Source organism: Bactrocera dorsalis, chromosome 2, assembly GCF_023373825.1.
Source record: "Bactrocera dorsalis isolate Fly_Bdor chromosome 2, ASM2337382v1, whole genome shotgun sequence".
NCBI lineage: Eukaryota > Metazoa > Arthropoda > Insecta > Diptera > Tephritidae > Bactrocera > Bactrocera dorsalis.
This window is the reverse complement of record NC_064304.1, coordinates 50,546,838-50,563,741: the sequence shown is the minus strand read 5'-3', so window position 1 is coordinate 50,563,741 and position 16,904 is coordinate 50,546,838. Positions and strand designations below refer to the sequence as shown.

Here is a 16,904-nt window from a genome sequence, read left to right as displayed (position 1 = left end):
TATATTTGTCAACAAGTTTAGTTGAGCGAATTGATTATGATGAAAATAACAATACACCAAATATTAAATATCAGGGAGAAGCACGGAAAGCAAGGGTTAGGTTTTCGTCGCTTAAATGTGAAATATGAATCGTCAAGCAAAGCGAGTAAAGTTTTTGGTAAATTAGCCGTTTTTCGTGTAACCCGTTTATAATGGGTGTATCGTTTTTAGAACTACAATAGGGGGCGCACTAATCGCTAACACGACACCATAATCCCATTATTTATTATAATTTAGTTTTGTCAAAAATTGTTTACAAAACAGGTAAACAGGAACTAAGTTCGGGTGTAATCGAACATTTGATTCTCTTGCAACTTGTCAGGATAAAAGCCAAGGAATACCTTCAGGTGCATAAGGTTTGTAAGATATATGGGGTCCAGGGCAAGTTTCCCATCATTAACCATTATAGACACAAAGGTGATCTGCTATTAAAGTAACACAATTTCTCAATTTTATTAATCTAAAAGTACGTTTACATATGAACTTAATCTCGTTTTAAGCTTGTTCAATAATCTACCCGTTTACATAGGCAAATGAGATTATCAACTGTCAAATTTGTTGTATTTGTATTTTTCTAGATGAATTGTAAAGTTTCGTGAATCAATATTTTTAATCGTGAACTAAAAAAGAAAAAATAATAAAAATTAAAGATATGGAAGAAAAAGTACGCGATTGTATACTTGATTACGCAGATTGCTGCCAGTAATAAGAAGTTGGCATAAATACGGAAAAGACGACAACTTAGATTGGAAAAAATATTAACTGAGATAAAAATGCAAAATTCCTTATTGCTTTTTGTAATAAATAGCAATAGGCCAAAACGTTTGTGGAAACACGTAAGCAATTACATCATTTTATAAAGGCACGGTAATTTTTGGGAGCTCGACGTTAGAGAAAAAAATAGCTATCGCTTTGTATGGCCTTGGTTCTTCTGCTGAGTACAGAACAGTTGGAAGAATATTCGGGGTTTCCAAAGCGTCTGTATGTTTTATCCTTAAAAACTTTTGCAGAGCGGTGTGGAACATACTATCACTTAAATATTTAGCCAGCTCATTCCTTACGCAAGAAAAAATTACGGAGTGCGTTGAAGGTTTCAGAAAAACTGGATTTCCTCAATGTCTGGGCGCAGTAGGTAACTTTATGAATTTGAAATATTTTACCCATAACATGCAAATACAATTTATTTCAGATGGATGTCATGGATGTTGTTGATTATTTCAACTACAAAGATTGGTACTCAATGGTTTTACTAGGCCTCGAAGACTACAGGTAAGTTAACAACATACATGCTTTGGAAAATACTTAAAACATTTTTTTTAGATATAGGTTTATGTACATTAATGTTGGAGCACCTGGTCGTTGTAATGATTCCCAAATATTTGAAAAATCCGACTTTGTGACACTAATGCCCCAATTGTAGTTTTTGGAGGCTCGGCGTTTCGCTTTACTCCATTCTAATGAAGCCCTATCCCTATAATCAAGCCGCTGAGGATCACGATAATATTTTCAATTACCACTCATCTAAATCTCGAAGGGTTGTGGAGAACGCTTTTGGCCACCTGAAGGCAAGGCTTAGAGGGAAAGGAATTGACAACGATATTAAAAACGCTATATTAATAATAAAATGTTCTTGCGTCTTGCACAATTTTGTAAATGAAATGAATGATAGCATAGACACGAAATGGTTGCAAATGACGGGTGTCACCGAACATTTTATACTCTCGCATGATAAAGTGATAATCGAGATTTCATTATCCGTCATTTACATATTTTTTTAAACGTGATTTGTGTAAAGTTTTATTCCGCTATCATAATTGGTTCCTAATGTATATATTATACAGAGAAGACATCAGATGGAATTCAAAATAGCGTTATATTGGAAGAAGGCGTGGTTGTGAACCGATTTCACTCATATTTCGTACATGTCATCAGAGTGTTAAGGAAATATTATATACCGAATTTCATTGAAATCGGTAGAGTAGTTCCTGAGATATGGTTTTTGGTCCATAAGTGGGCGACGCCACGCCCATTTTCAATTTTTAAAAAAAGCCTGGGTGCAGCTTCCTTCTGCCATTTCTTCCGTAAAATTTTAAGTTTCTGACGTTTTTTGTTAGTCGGTTAACGCACTTTTAGTGATTTTCAACATAACCTTTGTATGGGTGGTGGGCGTGGTTATTATCCGATTTCTTCCATTTTTGAACTGTATATGGAGATGCCTGAAGGAAACGGCTCTATAGAGTTTGGTTGTCATAGCTATAGTAGTTTCCGAGATATATACAAAAAACTTTTTAGGGGGCGGGCCACGCCCACTTTTCCAAAAAAATTACGTCCAAATATGCCCCTCCCTAATGTGATCGTTTGTGCCAAATTTCATTTTAATATCTTTATTTATGGCTTAGTTATGACACTTTATAAGTTTTCGGTTTCCGCCATTTTGGCGTTGCAGTTGGCCGATTTTGCCCATCTTCGAACTTAACCTCCTTATGGAGCCAAGAAATACGTGTTACAAGTTTCATCATGATATCTCAATTTTTACTCAAGTTACAGCTTGCACGGACGGACGGACGGACGGACAGACAGACATCCGGATTTCAACTCTACTCGTCACCCTGATCACTTTGGTATATATAACCCTATATCTGACTCTTTTAGTTTTAGGACTTACAAACAACCGTTATGTGAACAAAACTATAATACTCTCTTTAGCAACTTTGTTGCGAGAGTATAAAAATTCATATAAATTTACTATATATATATATATATATATATATATATATATATATATATATATGTATATATATATATATGCATATATGTATAAAAAAAATCTCCTCTTGGTCTAGAATCTGCTTCGTGGTGTAAAACGTAATTCTCACGTTATCAAGGATATGTTGTTATATGCTTTGCTTAAATGCCTCTAAGAATTTTTCGAGGATGGCATTTCTTTCTCTTTCAATTTGAAGGGCCTCCCTGCCATCCTCTTTAATTGCTTCAATTTCCGCCTTAATTGTTCTATTTGAAGCCCGGAATTCCTCCAAAAATTCATTTTGAATATTATTTGAAGAATGTTTTTTTCTTTTCCTTGCGGGTTCCTCGTCTACAAACCGCAATTATTCCTGGGAATCCAGTGTAATGGAAGAGCTGTTAAGGGGTGATGCACAGTCTACAACTTCGTGAACTGTAATAAATTAGTTTATAAAAATAAATATAAACTTTTCAAATTGCTGTTTTGTTTTACTAACCTCCACCAACAATGTTTCCAAATTGAAGCTTTTATTGCTCCCGAGGATACTACAGTATACTCTCGAAAAGTAAATTCTCAGAAAGTAAATAATCGCGGAAAAGTAAATCACCTTTAAGATTACACATGCACCTCGAAAAAGTAAATTTTTTAATTTACTTTTCAGAGAGAGTGATAAAAAATTCGAAACGAAGCAAGCAGCGGTTTTTACGATGTTGCAAAAACACTTACTCTCTTGTTTATCGCGTCTGTTTAGTAAATAAACTTTGAGATATGTACATATGTAAATGGTCAGAAAATATATTGCAAAAGAAAAAAAACAAAAGAATATTCAAAATTTTTTCTCTTCATAATAAATACATATGTTTTTCATGTAAATCCATATGTTTTATTGAAGCAAATAAATGAATGAATTTTTTAAGTTTAAAAATGTATTTAATATTATAAAAACAGATAATTTATGTATATATTTGGAAAAGTAAATTATTCGAAAAAGTAAATTACCCAAAATACCAATCGATTTACTTTTCGAGAGTATACTGTATTTATTTTAGGGTAGAATTCCCATGTCGAAGGGCTGCCGCCAGAGGGACCAATAGATTTCCTCTCATCTCTGTAAATTTTTTGAAAACTTTTATATGAAATGCACATGCATATTAAATAAACTTACCTGTATTTATTTGTCAAGTTGTGTATTTTCACACGAATTTCATTCGCGGAATATACATGCCCCTTTGTGGCCATTTCTGCAGCCATATCCTTAAAAATATGAGAATTACGTTTTACACCACCAATTTTTCCTCCCACAAGTATAAAAGAAGTTCAACTTTCTCTTTGATCCACCTTGATCTCTTTTTCCTGAAAAAATAACAAATATACATATATTTTAAATAATAATTTTATTAAAAATAAGTTTACTAACCTCTTCTCTTGCTGTCGGCCATTTTTGTTTACTTTGTCATTTGACATTTCTCCTCTTTTTCGCAAAAGTTATAGATAAAATTAGGAATAACACCGCTAATCTGGTTGTGTAATCTGAGATTAATTTTTAATCTCGGATTAACTACAAAGGAATTTTGTATGGTAAATCTCGTTTCTTAATTACGGATTATAGCTCATATATATATAACTCACATATTGGCCGCACATATACGCGGTATAAGGTAAATTGTATGTCTTTGGCTTATTTAGTTATTTATTTATCGCGTTTAGCGTTAGTAGTTTTTAAAAATAGTTTTTTATCAAGAGTGGGCGAGGTTAAAATCCGATTTCATCGATTTTTATGGCACCAGTAGAGGCGCTTAAGCGATTGGCTTCATGCACTTTAAGCTCGTGGCAGTGGTTCAATTACACCAATCTACGTACTCGTTCATACTTTTGTGGCAAGGATCAAAACAAATATTTAAATTAAAATAATTAACTAAAAAATAACCATCTCACATCAAATAGTCTACACCTAGGAAATATCTGCTGTTATGAGCAGGAATATATACGCAGCTGTTGTGATAACCATCAACGCATGCTAAGTCATCGATTGATGTTTGTAACTTTTCCTCGCTTTTACAAACATAAGCAATCCGATCCATACTCAATATGCAACAACAACTTCAATGGACGAATGAAATTGATATGATGTTTTATATCCAATCTCTAACCACTCCCAGCTCATGTTGCAGACATAGTCACAATGTTGCAACTTGTGTACTGGAAATTGATTTTGAATGTCATCAGGCAAAGCTGGACATAGCCAAATGGAATTCGGTCCTGTTGCCGTGTGGAGCGTGCCGAGCATTTTAAGCAAGCAGCTGCAAGTAGCAAGCTAAGCAAATGCTTCTGTTGGGCGTGATGCGTAACTACTGTGAGTTTTATTGCCCAGCTAGGAGGTTTTGGATGTCTTAGAATTATATTTCATTTGACATTGTCCACCTGCATAGCATGTAGAGTTAGGACGTGAAGCGTAGCTACAAGAGTACGACGCCCACCAGCTGTAGAACTAGTAGCTGTATATGAGTGCCTGTGTGGCTAAACAGCATAGCAAATTAAGTTTACTTTACAAAAGCAATTTAAAGCTAGCTTCCATTACATAACCACACTTACACGCCTTATACATAGTATATATGTATGAATGTCAAAAGCTGTAGTGACACTGGACATTGCAGGCTGCTATGCCGAGGCCGTAGCAGGCCATTCGGGCGCTGTTAAAGTTGAAAGACCAAATGCTGATGAATTCATGGAGAAAAAATGTATATACCCGTACATAACAAAAATCTAAAAAGCATTGAAGATTAATGATAAAATCGGAAAGACCAGGCTGGGGCACCCAGCTGCATATGAGTGCATAAATGAAAAGGCCATTTAGTCAGGCGGTTGTGTGTTGTGAACGAACAGTGAGGCAACGACACACACGCATTTATCGTAAGCTTCTAACACTCATATCATATATGTAGATTGCATACAAAAAACTTTTTGCCATCAGTTTGTAAACTCTAATAAAAAACCACTTAAAATCGCCAAACAAAATACTCGTAGACAAATGATGGAAATTGCGAATTTCATAAAAAAGCAAAACCAGAAGAGAAGAAAACAAATGTTATTGGATATAAACATGGCACTAATTGAACACTCATATGTTTCTCAAAATCTCTTTACGAAAAAGTTTATTGAGCCTCTAAATATTCAAAAGTCGATTTGACGGCGTGGGCGTTGCTATGAGACTATTTCTGTTGATATCAGACGATAATGTATCAACTTCAAGGGGTTATATTCACTTCCTGATATGTACGGTACGAAGTCAACTGGAATCTCAGAAGATTTCAAATAGAAATGGACGAACTTTTGGTCAAGCCTTACATCCGCAGTATAGCTTTCCTACTAGTTTGTAAGATACTTACAATATTATGGTAGAAGGCGGTGTATTGCTGTTTCAAGTTTATCGGTTGGGGTCGAATTCTGACCTCGAGATGGAATTTCGAATTAATTTATCAAGAGCAAGATGAAAACTGTTGGCAAAAAATAGTAAGACTTTTTAATTAAAATTTGGTTGGTATGACTGTCAGTGACATCTGCGCCAAAATGTCACATCAAAATAATCATTATTGTTTAGTATACGCTTGTCTTTCTGAAGTACATAATGTGCGTTCGACGATTTTTATGATAGTGAAATTATTCAACAAAGAAGTTCGAATAATTTTTATGAGTGGAATAAAATTTCTAGTGTATAAAAGTTCAGAAAAGGCAGAAGCTGCATGTGTGTGGCGACCAAGAGTTACCACCTCCTAATCCAGGGTGTTATGTGACACCCGTGCCCATTTTACAGCCAGGAGGTTAATTCGGTTGTATTCGAACGGAGCCTTCCCAACACCGGGCCGCCTGGGAAGTAACGGTGGCCCTACCGCGTCCAGGGGCTCTGGAACGGCGGACCTTTGTGTTTCCCCTATAAAAGAATAGACCAGTAGGCCCAGCTATATGGGCCCCCTTGCAGCCGCACACAGCGCAGAGCGTCCACCGTGACTATTGCAAGTCATGCGAACCCCGCCCCAACAACCCCTTCGAGCAGGATCGACTGCACAGAGGAGGATGGATTCAAAAGAGTTTAATCGAGGGGCGAACGGAAGAGGAAGAGGAGATAGCGAGGAAACATTCCACGCACCCCAGAAGCAGGACACCCAGGAGGTCGTGACGTAGAGCGGGCTTGAGTGGTGCCACTCTCAAGTGGTACTTGAGATACTTACAGGACGGTATGACACCAGAGGCAGCAGAGAATCGGTCTTCATGGGAGATGAACGGCATTTACTTCAAGGGAGGTATGATACTGGTCGACTGTCAAGACGAGAAGTCGGCCACCTGGGTGGCCGATATCATTCCAAAGCTGGAGGGTTGGAAGGGTCCGGTCCTGTGTGTGAAGAGAGGTGAAGACATACCACCACTGCACAACATGACGGTATTCTTTCCCCGGAGTGCGGATAAGACGTACGACTTCGCGCTTGGTTTAGTAAAGAACCAAAACGAGGGCTTAAGTATCTCGGCGTGGAAGATGGTAGCGAGCAACGTTGAAAGGTCAGGGTAGAATCTCAACATTACAATAGACGATGAATCATACAAGTTCATAAGGCTGAAGGGGTTCCCGCTGAATTTCCGATTCAGCAAGCTTGTGATGCGACCATGGAGGCCCAAGGCAACGCCTACAGTGAGCCAGGAGCCTGTGACGGGGGGCGAACAAATTACCGACTCTTTCCGAAGCCAGCTCAGTTGTGCATGTTGCGACTGCCGCTGTGGTTGCAGGAGAGCGACACGAGTCCCCCAACGACACCATCTCGACCTGGCAGGGGAGACGGCCGCAGCAAACCCCTCCCCTTCATGAATCCTCAGTCTGGTCGATTATTGCAGAACGAATAAACTCCCCCTCACTCTGGGATGTGATGCCAACGCGATCACACGGAGTGAAGTAGCACGGACTGCAACGAGAGGGGCGAGTCTTTTCTTGAATTCATAATTAGTAGTAATATAAGTAATGTGGGTTGTGAACATACATTGGTAACCAGTACTCGTAGGGAGGTCCTTGACATTACAGTGGCGGGTGTTGAAAGAGCCGTCAATGTTAGATCACAGGATCATTCGATTTGCTCTGACGGTAGAAGTCGGGGACCGACCCCCGATACGTATCCCTAGAAATACGAACTGGAAAATTGTCAATGAAATTGTGGGGCAAAATATAAGAAGAGTAGGGCAGGCAGATAATAGGTCCACTGTAACTGGACTGGAGAGCAGGCTGAGTGCCATAAACTAGTCCATAATGGACGCTCATCGTTGTACTTGTCTACTAAAACTTAGGCTCGCGAAGACAAATAGCTTTAAGAAATTCTATGACAGTGTCTCCTCAACCCCAGAGGCCAGACTGCACAAGGCGTTGCCAAGAGGCAAGACCGTCTCGGTATTATTCATCAAAAGACAGGACGGGACCTATACGGCTGGTGCGGAGGAGAGGGCAAAGACACTCCTACAAGCGCATTTTCCGGAGACCGTTCAGGCTGCCCAAACTTCAGCATCGGTTACAAGCAGGCCGGATCGCCTTGACTGGCTGACTGCAAGGAAACTGTTCACTGCAGACTCAGTCTGGTGAGCATTGGCCTCCTTCTCGAATTATAAGTCACCAGGAACGGATGGTGACTTTCCAGCCCTTTAGCAACAAGGTATGCAAGTTCTCTTGCCACATCTGTTAAGGTTGATGAGAGATAGCCTGGCGTTGTCGCATATCCCAGAGCCATGGAGAATTGAGAAAGTAATCTTCATCCCTAAGGTAGGTAGGAGAGACTACTCGTTGGAGGAGGAGAAAGCGGGGAGAGATCAGCACTGGTAGCAGGCAGCAGGAATGTGCCATGCCAAGGTGCTTATAGGGGGGTACAACATCTCCAAATTCAAAGAACTAATTAACCTCCCCCGTGTCAAATTCCGCCTCCTCGTCGCGCTCTACACAGGGCACTGCAGGCTCAGGAAGCACTTGTCTAACATGAGCATAGTCTCCTGCGCTAACTGCCGGTTCTGCGACTTGGAACAGGAAACACCAGCACACCTAATTTTGGATTGTACAGCAATTTGCAGAAGAAGGCTTAAGGCCCTGGGTTTTATATACATTGACAGGGATCACGTCACTTCAGTAGCGCCCAACAGGGTCCTGCAACCATTCAGGCTGCTAGAACTTGGTGAATATATGTGATATAGGAGAGGGCACAATAGGCCTTAGGACGCGGTGCAATACCCCACTAACAATATCTATCTATCTATCTAAGGCTATTCGGGAATTTAACTTTAGCACCTGTTCCGAGTGTTTGAAAAAACGTTGGAATAAGTGTATTGAGGCCAAAGAGAATTACTTTGAGGGCAGCGACATATATTTTGAAGAATTAATTAATTATTTTAAAATTACATATAAACAAAGCCTTACTATTTTTTGCTCATCGTGGTATGCATCTAAATTTTTATTCAAGCAAAACGCTACTTGGACAATATGTTGAACAGTTAGCTAGAACAACTGCTCATTTGTCGGAGCGACCGATATCGGTTTACCATAGCATATTGCTGTCACATCATCTGAACGATTTGAATCACCTATTTGCATGAATATCTCATTTGACGATATATCTTCACAAAATTAGGCATGAGTTATTGTCCAATTCAACGGTGAAATCTGCGAAGGAATTGTTCAGATCGAGTTAGTACAGCGTATAGTAGGGTATTATAGCTTCAGTAGAAACGAAATTAACGTATTTAATGCCTTATTTACTACCCTACAATATGATATGAGTTTCTCAGCTTGAGCGTGGAATGATGCCTCACGGATGCAGAGGAACACAAGGGGAAATACGATATTGATTTCATTTATATTTGCCGCAGTTTAGGCATTTTTCTGTTAACTCAACTTTTTGCCACTTTGTACGACTTTCCTTCGTTCATCATTATTTATCTAAATATGTACGTGCATTTTTGCTTGCTTGCTGATTTTGTACCCAATATATTATGTATACTCAGCTGGTTGTGAGCCAGCCAACGCCAAAACGTAATAAGGCTAATGTAAATCGTGCAGGCTTGCAGATGCCTGCGCTTTAGCATTTTTATATCCACAACTAAAGCGCTACCAGCAAAGTTGTCGTTTGTACAAGTACGTATATGTACCTGTCGCTCGCCCGGTAGGGGTTTGCGAAATATAACTTTTAGAGAAAACGTATTTCTGTTAAATAAAATAATTCAATCCCCTGAGATCTTCGTACTGCAGCAAATGTGACAGAAATTTCTTGATTTCTTGTGAATAAAATCCTTAGGAAGTTACTATTTTACAGCTAATCTAGATTGCGGAGGAATATATCTACGTGGTAGCCGCTGAGCTATGCAATGCTTCATCGCAGTGCTAAAATCGGTAAACTAGTATGAGCCATACTCTATGATATACATATGTTTCCGTGTTTTTTTTATGCAAGCTTGTGTTTTCCGCTCCGAATGTCTGTCGTGTGCCGTTGACATTGCAATATCTGCTGCTAAACCAAGCACAACGACATCAATAAATCACCCAATAATGCGATGCCAATGCTACTCGCCCAGCGCCATCGTAATGTTCACTGGATTACCCGCATCTATCTGCACTATGTTGGTATATAATATACATATGTAAGTATACTATATGTTCGTAGAACTGTAGACATCCCAGACTAGTTTTTAGTGCGCTGATAAATGGTGTTAAAGTGGGCACATATGTTAGGTACATATACATAATTATGTACATGTCGATGTATGTAAGTACGTAAGTATATGACAGACTTTAAACACTCTGCTTCATAAAACTGTCACATATTTAAGGACAAAGCTAAACTTAATATTGCACTGTCAGGTTTTTACTCGTTACAGTAATCGCATAAACTAATAATCATATAACGCTTAGTAGTTATTTTTGCTTTTATTACGAAATATATTCATAAGTATATGTATATTTAGAAAGTACTTTTACACATTTTTTTATGTTTTTTTACCTTTTCTGCTAAAAATTTCTTTTGCGATATAAAGTATCGTATACATATGTTATTTAAAATGAAGCTAATGTTAAGTACATAGCAAGCTCGCAACTAAGGTCATACTAAGCTCATAAATGGCACATATTTTAAATTTTAACAATATTAAGTCGGTGTGTCTGGATTCCAATTATGTGCTACTCGGAGTTCCAAGGCTCACATATATTTACTTTAGTTTACTTTAATTTGAACGCTAATAATTCGCAGCAATCACTTTTAATGGGCTATAATTAAGTTACAAGGGATACTCTACAAGAAAAAAAACAGTCGGTTTAAAAATTACCGTGCTTCTGCAACACAATTAATCTTTTCATTCCTATCATTCAGACTAACTTAAGTCAGGAATTAGCCTACTTGTAGCTGACTCATTTTTATTGACTTTCCTGTTGTTATAGTCCGAATCGAAAGAGACATATAAACGGGTTTTGCTGGAGTGTTAAATTAGACGAAAATAACGAAAATGATGTATGTTTTTCCTTATAGGTTGAATAATGATAATCATCGTTTGGCGAAAAGGTAAATTATTTGCATTGTTATCATGGTATGAACTTAAGAGAATCGTCAAATAAGAACCTCTTTGTTTTGTTTTTCTTTGCATTGAACTCCTTTGCGTTGTTATATATATTTTGAAGAATAAATTAAGAATTTGAAATTGTGTTATTATGTTTTGCTACATATTACTAAAATATAATATACAAATGAAATGCTCCCTGAGATTCACCATTATATGGAGGATAGGTCAAGGTTTCGCTCAATTTTATCTATTTTAGGCACAAAGATACACTTTTATGAGTAATGTACGCTCTCTCTTTTTCATTGAAATAACTCACATGTTGGTCGATATATGCGGTATAAAGTTGGAAGTAGTCTCGTAAATCGTTGCATTAGGTATATGGGAGCTACTGGAAGTATTGAACCGCTTTGACCCATTTTGACACATAGACATACCATTGTCAGGAAAGGATTAGCGCTAAGTTTCAATTATCTGACAGATTGATCGATATTTGCGGAAAAAATCCAAATGTATTGCAAAGTTTTATCCCGTTATATTAATTTTATCTTGATTTTTACATATGTAGAAGAGTGAAAGACTTAGATGGAAATTTTAAATTGCGAAATGTGACATATGAATGCGAGAGGAATGTTACGTATGTACTCGTATGTACCAAATTTGGTGTTATTTTTTCTAAAAGTGTGTCTGTTATATTCAGTTATTGATTAATCGCACGTTAAGTAGTTTGTAACAGTAGAGATATACGGGGAGTGCACAAGTCTATCTTCCAACTTTATCTATTTGTACAGTGTCGGAGTGGAGTGCTTAAGGGATTTGTTCTGAATGAATTTGGTTATTGTAGCGTAATTGGTTTAGGAGATGTGTATATTAAACCAATGAGGAGACGGGGACAATTCCACTTTTTTTTAGCTCACACTGTGATCTCCTGTGCCAATTACATTGATAATGGCATTAGTGGTCCGATAAAGTTCATGTACGATCTCGTACTTACTTTTTGTCAAGGAACATGTGTACCAAGCTTCATTGGGAATCGCGATTTTTACTCAAGTTACAGTTTGCATGGAAGGACGGACGGACGGACAAACAGACAGATATATGGATTTCAACATTATATCTATCTCGATTCGTGTTAGGTGATGCCAAGACAAGTTTTCCTCGTTTTAATCTATAACTAGCATTTTGACCGATATATGTGATATAAAGTCAGCTGGAAGTTCGAAAATCTTTATGTTAGATATATGGGGCTAAGGAAAATACTGAGCATATTCAACACATTTTGGACACAAGGATACATTATTATTAAAGAAACGTTTTCCCCGAACTTCATTAATAAATCTCACAGATTGAATGATATTATCAGCAGAATAACTCCTCGGATACATCGATTTTTAAACTGAAAAGTATTGGAACCAGTTAAGTTTTATGGGAAAAACACTTTGCGGTGTTCACCACTGGCAGGATTACCCGATTAACTAAAGTTGTAAATAAGCCCTGCGCTTAGTCTTTTTCGACCAACTGGCGGTTACTTTTCCCAGCGAACTTTTAGCTGTTAGAGTATTTTAAATGGGGTATGTGAGGTTTTGAGTACTTTCATATGTATCCCTATATTTGTGTCATGAAAATCAGCGAAAAGTGCATTTGCGGATTGATTTCAATATGGATTTGGGTTTAGATGCAACCTCTGTGTATAATAATGTGTTTGAGGCGCTTCATGCTGGTTCTGGATGTAACATACAAATCGCGTCTGCGTTAGCAATATTCAACTCGTTTGTAGCACCTTAAATACATACTACATGTATGCTAACGGCAGCCTCGTTTTGCGAAATGAAGCATGTGCACGCCACAATGTCAGTTACTTAAAGCGGTTTTTATATAAAGTGGCAACATTTGTGATTTTCCTCTTTACGCTTTTTCTCTCTTTTTTTACAATTTACTAGAAGAGCGAGCGAAAGCAAAAAAGTGCCAGGGTAAAAACTAAATTTTAAAATAAAAATAAAAAAAGTGAAAATAAATGGATAGCAAACTGCTTTTCATAAAGATGAGCCTTTGCACGTAAATATGTGTATGTGCATATGTAAACATACATATTCATACTATGACCATCTGTGCTTGCGAATATTTTTACGCAATTTGCTGCAGCGCATTTTTCATAAAATCCCCACTTCCGTTCGCTGCAATTCACTACTGCGATGCGGTTGCTTGCTTTATCGTGTGTGTTGCGCGCTCTGCTTTGGGACTAGGCGCTCTAAATACTTTTCTATTGCATATTATTTATTGTGACTTTTTTGTACAGTGATTTTTATTTAAAACATTTTATATTTTTTTTGATCACTCACACCAATTTTCCTGAGTCACCATTTTTATATCTTTGCGTTTTTGCGTAATATTTTTATATCCCTATTAGTTTAATGCATATCGAGCTAGATTAAATGAAAACGCTTGCAATACTGTTGCTCTAGGTTGTTGCCGTTGTAGTGCATCAATTCATCAGCGCAAACGGAAGCTAATCATTTCGCGGTGACGCGCTTGGCTACGGAAAATGCACAGACAACATCGAACTTTTCGTAACTTTTCACTCGCTCAGCAAACTGCAAACGTCGTTATGTGCATGGTTGCCATTCTTGTGTTCGTCAATAAATTTCAGTTTTCGTTTGATTCAGGAAAATGACTTTGCCTATGTCCACACATATAATAAAACTACGTGATATTGATAGCTATCCGTTTTCTCAATTTGTATTTATTGAATTGAAGATGTGCTGCTACCAAATAAAATGTTACTACTAAATAAATATAATATAAAATATTTGTGAAAAAATATGTGTGAGTGGTAACCCTGGATCTATGTACAAGTATGTATGTTTGACTTAGTGGCTTTTACTGCAGCGATACTCTAGGACAACCTGTTGTGAGACGTCGGGGGAAACTTTACTCCCGACGACTCAAAGGTTGCGAATATTGTCGACGTTTAAACACGCTCACAACCTGAGAAAATTTTTCTAAATGCGATTTTAATGTAATCATTGACGTTAGTATCCGTCTGACGTCTGCCGACATTAGCGGGGATCTGTTGGCGTTTTGTTGCATTTGCTATTAGGGCATAAGTTGTACTGTGTGTTAGGTGCAACGCATTTTCGTTCAGTGATAAGCGAGTGCTGGAAATCATTTCAAAATTTTTTAATATGCTTCTTTCTGAGAGTTTTTCATCATATACGTATGCAGATTTCAGCTAATATTTTCATTATCGTTGATTTGATTTATTAAGCAAATTCGCATCAAATCGAAGTTTTTCAACATATCAGTGATTTGCGCCCACGCCCCGACGGAAGCGAAAGACAAAGTGACCAAAGATGCCCCGCCACGATGTCAAACGCTTGGCGACTTTAACATCAGGGTGGGCAAGGAAGGTACCTTAGGCACAACAGTCGGTAAGTTTAGGTTGATCGACTTCGCCAGTGCTCGAAATATGGTTATCTGTGGTACTAGATTCCAGCATAGAAAAATTCACCTAGCTATCTGGCTGTCTCCGGATCGAAAAGCCACCAACCAGACCGATCATGTTTTGATAGACGAAAGACCACCTCTGCATCGACATCAAGAAGCTGCAATCATAAAAGACAGCCGAACGATCGGTATAAAGGAATTGTGCGACTGCATTTCAAACTCCTTGCTTACAGCTGCAAACGAAACCATTGCTTCTTAGAAAAATCAAAATAACCATTAGTACGATTAGGAGTGCCATGTAGCAGCGGAGAGAAAGCAGATTGACTACCTCGCAACGTTACAATCGACTACAAAGCGTACAGGATGAGATAGATACCGAGAGTTAAATAGGGAAGCGAGACGCATTTGCATGCGTGAGTATGAAGAGCTTGACAAGCTGGCCGACAGGGGTCGAAAATTCTACGAAATGATGCGGCGACTAACACAAGGTTTCAAGACCAGAGCATACTCTTGTAGAACCGCCAGAGGTGATCTAGCGACTGATGCCCAGAGCATACCAGCTTCTTTGCATGCCCAACGATTGGAATTTAAGTATGCTTTGTCCAATCCACAATCCGTGGGATAAGTCTCTTCAACATCGCATTTAAGATCCTATCGAGTGTATTGAAAAATTACAGCCCATCGTTAACAAACTGATTGTACCTTATCAGTGTAGCTTTAGGCCTGGAAAATCAACAACTAACCAGATATTCACCATTCGGCAAATCTTGGAAAAGACTCGTGAAAAGAGAATCGACACGCATCACCTCTTTGTCGATTTCAAGGCTGCTTTTGACAGCACGAAAAGGAGCTGCCTTTATGCCGCGAAGTCTGAGTTTGGTATCCCCGCAAAACTAATACGGCTATGTAAACTTACGTTGAGCAACATCAAAAGCTCCGTCAGGATCGGGAAGGACCGACTTCTTCAACCTGCATTTGAAGAAAATAATTCGAGCTGCAGAACTAAACAGAGAGGTACTATCTTCTATAACTGCTGGCGTACGCCGATGACATTGATATCATTGTCCTTAACAACCGCGCCGTTAGTTCTGCTTTCTCCAGACTGAATAAGGCGGTGAAGCAAATGGTGCGGTGGTGAACGAGGATATGACGAAATATCTATATCTATATCTATATCTATCTATATCCACGTCACTGTTGACAGTCATAACTTTGAACTCGTAGATAATACATACAGTGTCGGACAAAACATATTGAACTCATGTCAACGAATTACATTTCCAGCTCCTATTCTTGCAATTATCATTTTATATATGAACAAATGACTTAAATTTGAAAAATAACTATTTATTTTATGAAAACATACAAAACCGTAGAAATTATTTGATTCCTTGCCATTTTATGCGAAAAAAATTAAATGTATTCAATATTCAGTGCGACAAAACATATTGGAAGAATGATTGTTATTTAATATTTTATAGCATAACCGTAATTTTTTATTACTTCACTACATCTATTTGGCTATAATATTGTTAATAACTACTTGTGGAATGCTTAACCAGGCTTGTTTTTCAGCTTCGAACAATTTGTTTTTATCTCCATTCACTCCTTCTCTGTTTATCCTTCTATTTGTTATATGCCAAAGATTTTAAAAAGGATTGAGATCCGGCGATTGAGCTTGCCACTTTCTTCTTCTTTACTGGCGTAGACACCGCTTACGCGATTATAGCCGAGTCAACAACAGCGCGCCAGTCGTTTCTTCTCTTCGCTACGTGGCGCCAATTGGATATTCCAAGCGAAGCCAGGTCCTTCTCCACTTGGTCCTTCCAACGGAGTGGAGGTCTTCCTCTTCCTCTGCTTCCCCCGGCGGGTACAGCGTCGAATACTTTCAGAGCTGGAGTGTTTTCGTCCATTCGGACAACATGACCTAGCCAGCGTAGCCGCTGTCTTTTAATTCGCTGAACTATGTCAATGTCGCCGTATATCTCGTACAGCTCATCGTTCCATCGAATGCGATATTCGCCGTGGCCAACGCGCAAAGGACCATAAATCTTTCGCAGAACTTTTCTCTCGAAAACTCGCAACGTCGACTCATCAGATGTTGTCATCGTCC

At 38.3% G+C, this 16,904-nt stretch overlaps 1 pseudogene; it reads right to left on the bottom strand.

Moving 5' to 3' along the window:
• Window positions 1-2,933: 2,933 nt before the first annotated feature.
• On the bottom strand, window positions 2,934-4,555 carry LOC125776106 (uncharacterized; annotated as a pseudogene).
• Between the last annotated feature and the right edge of the window lie 12,349 nt (window positions 4,556-16,904).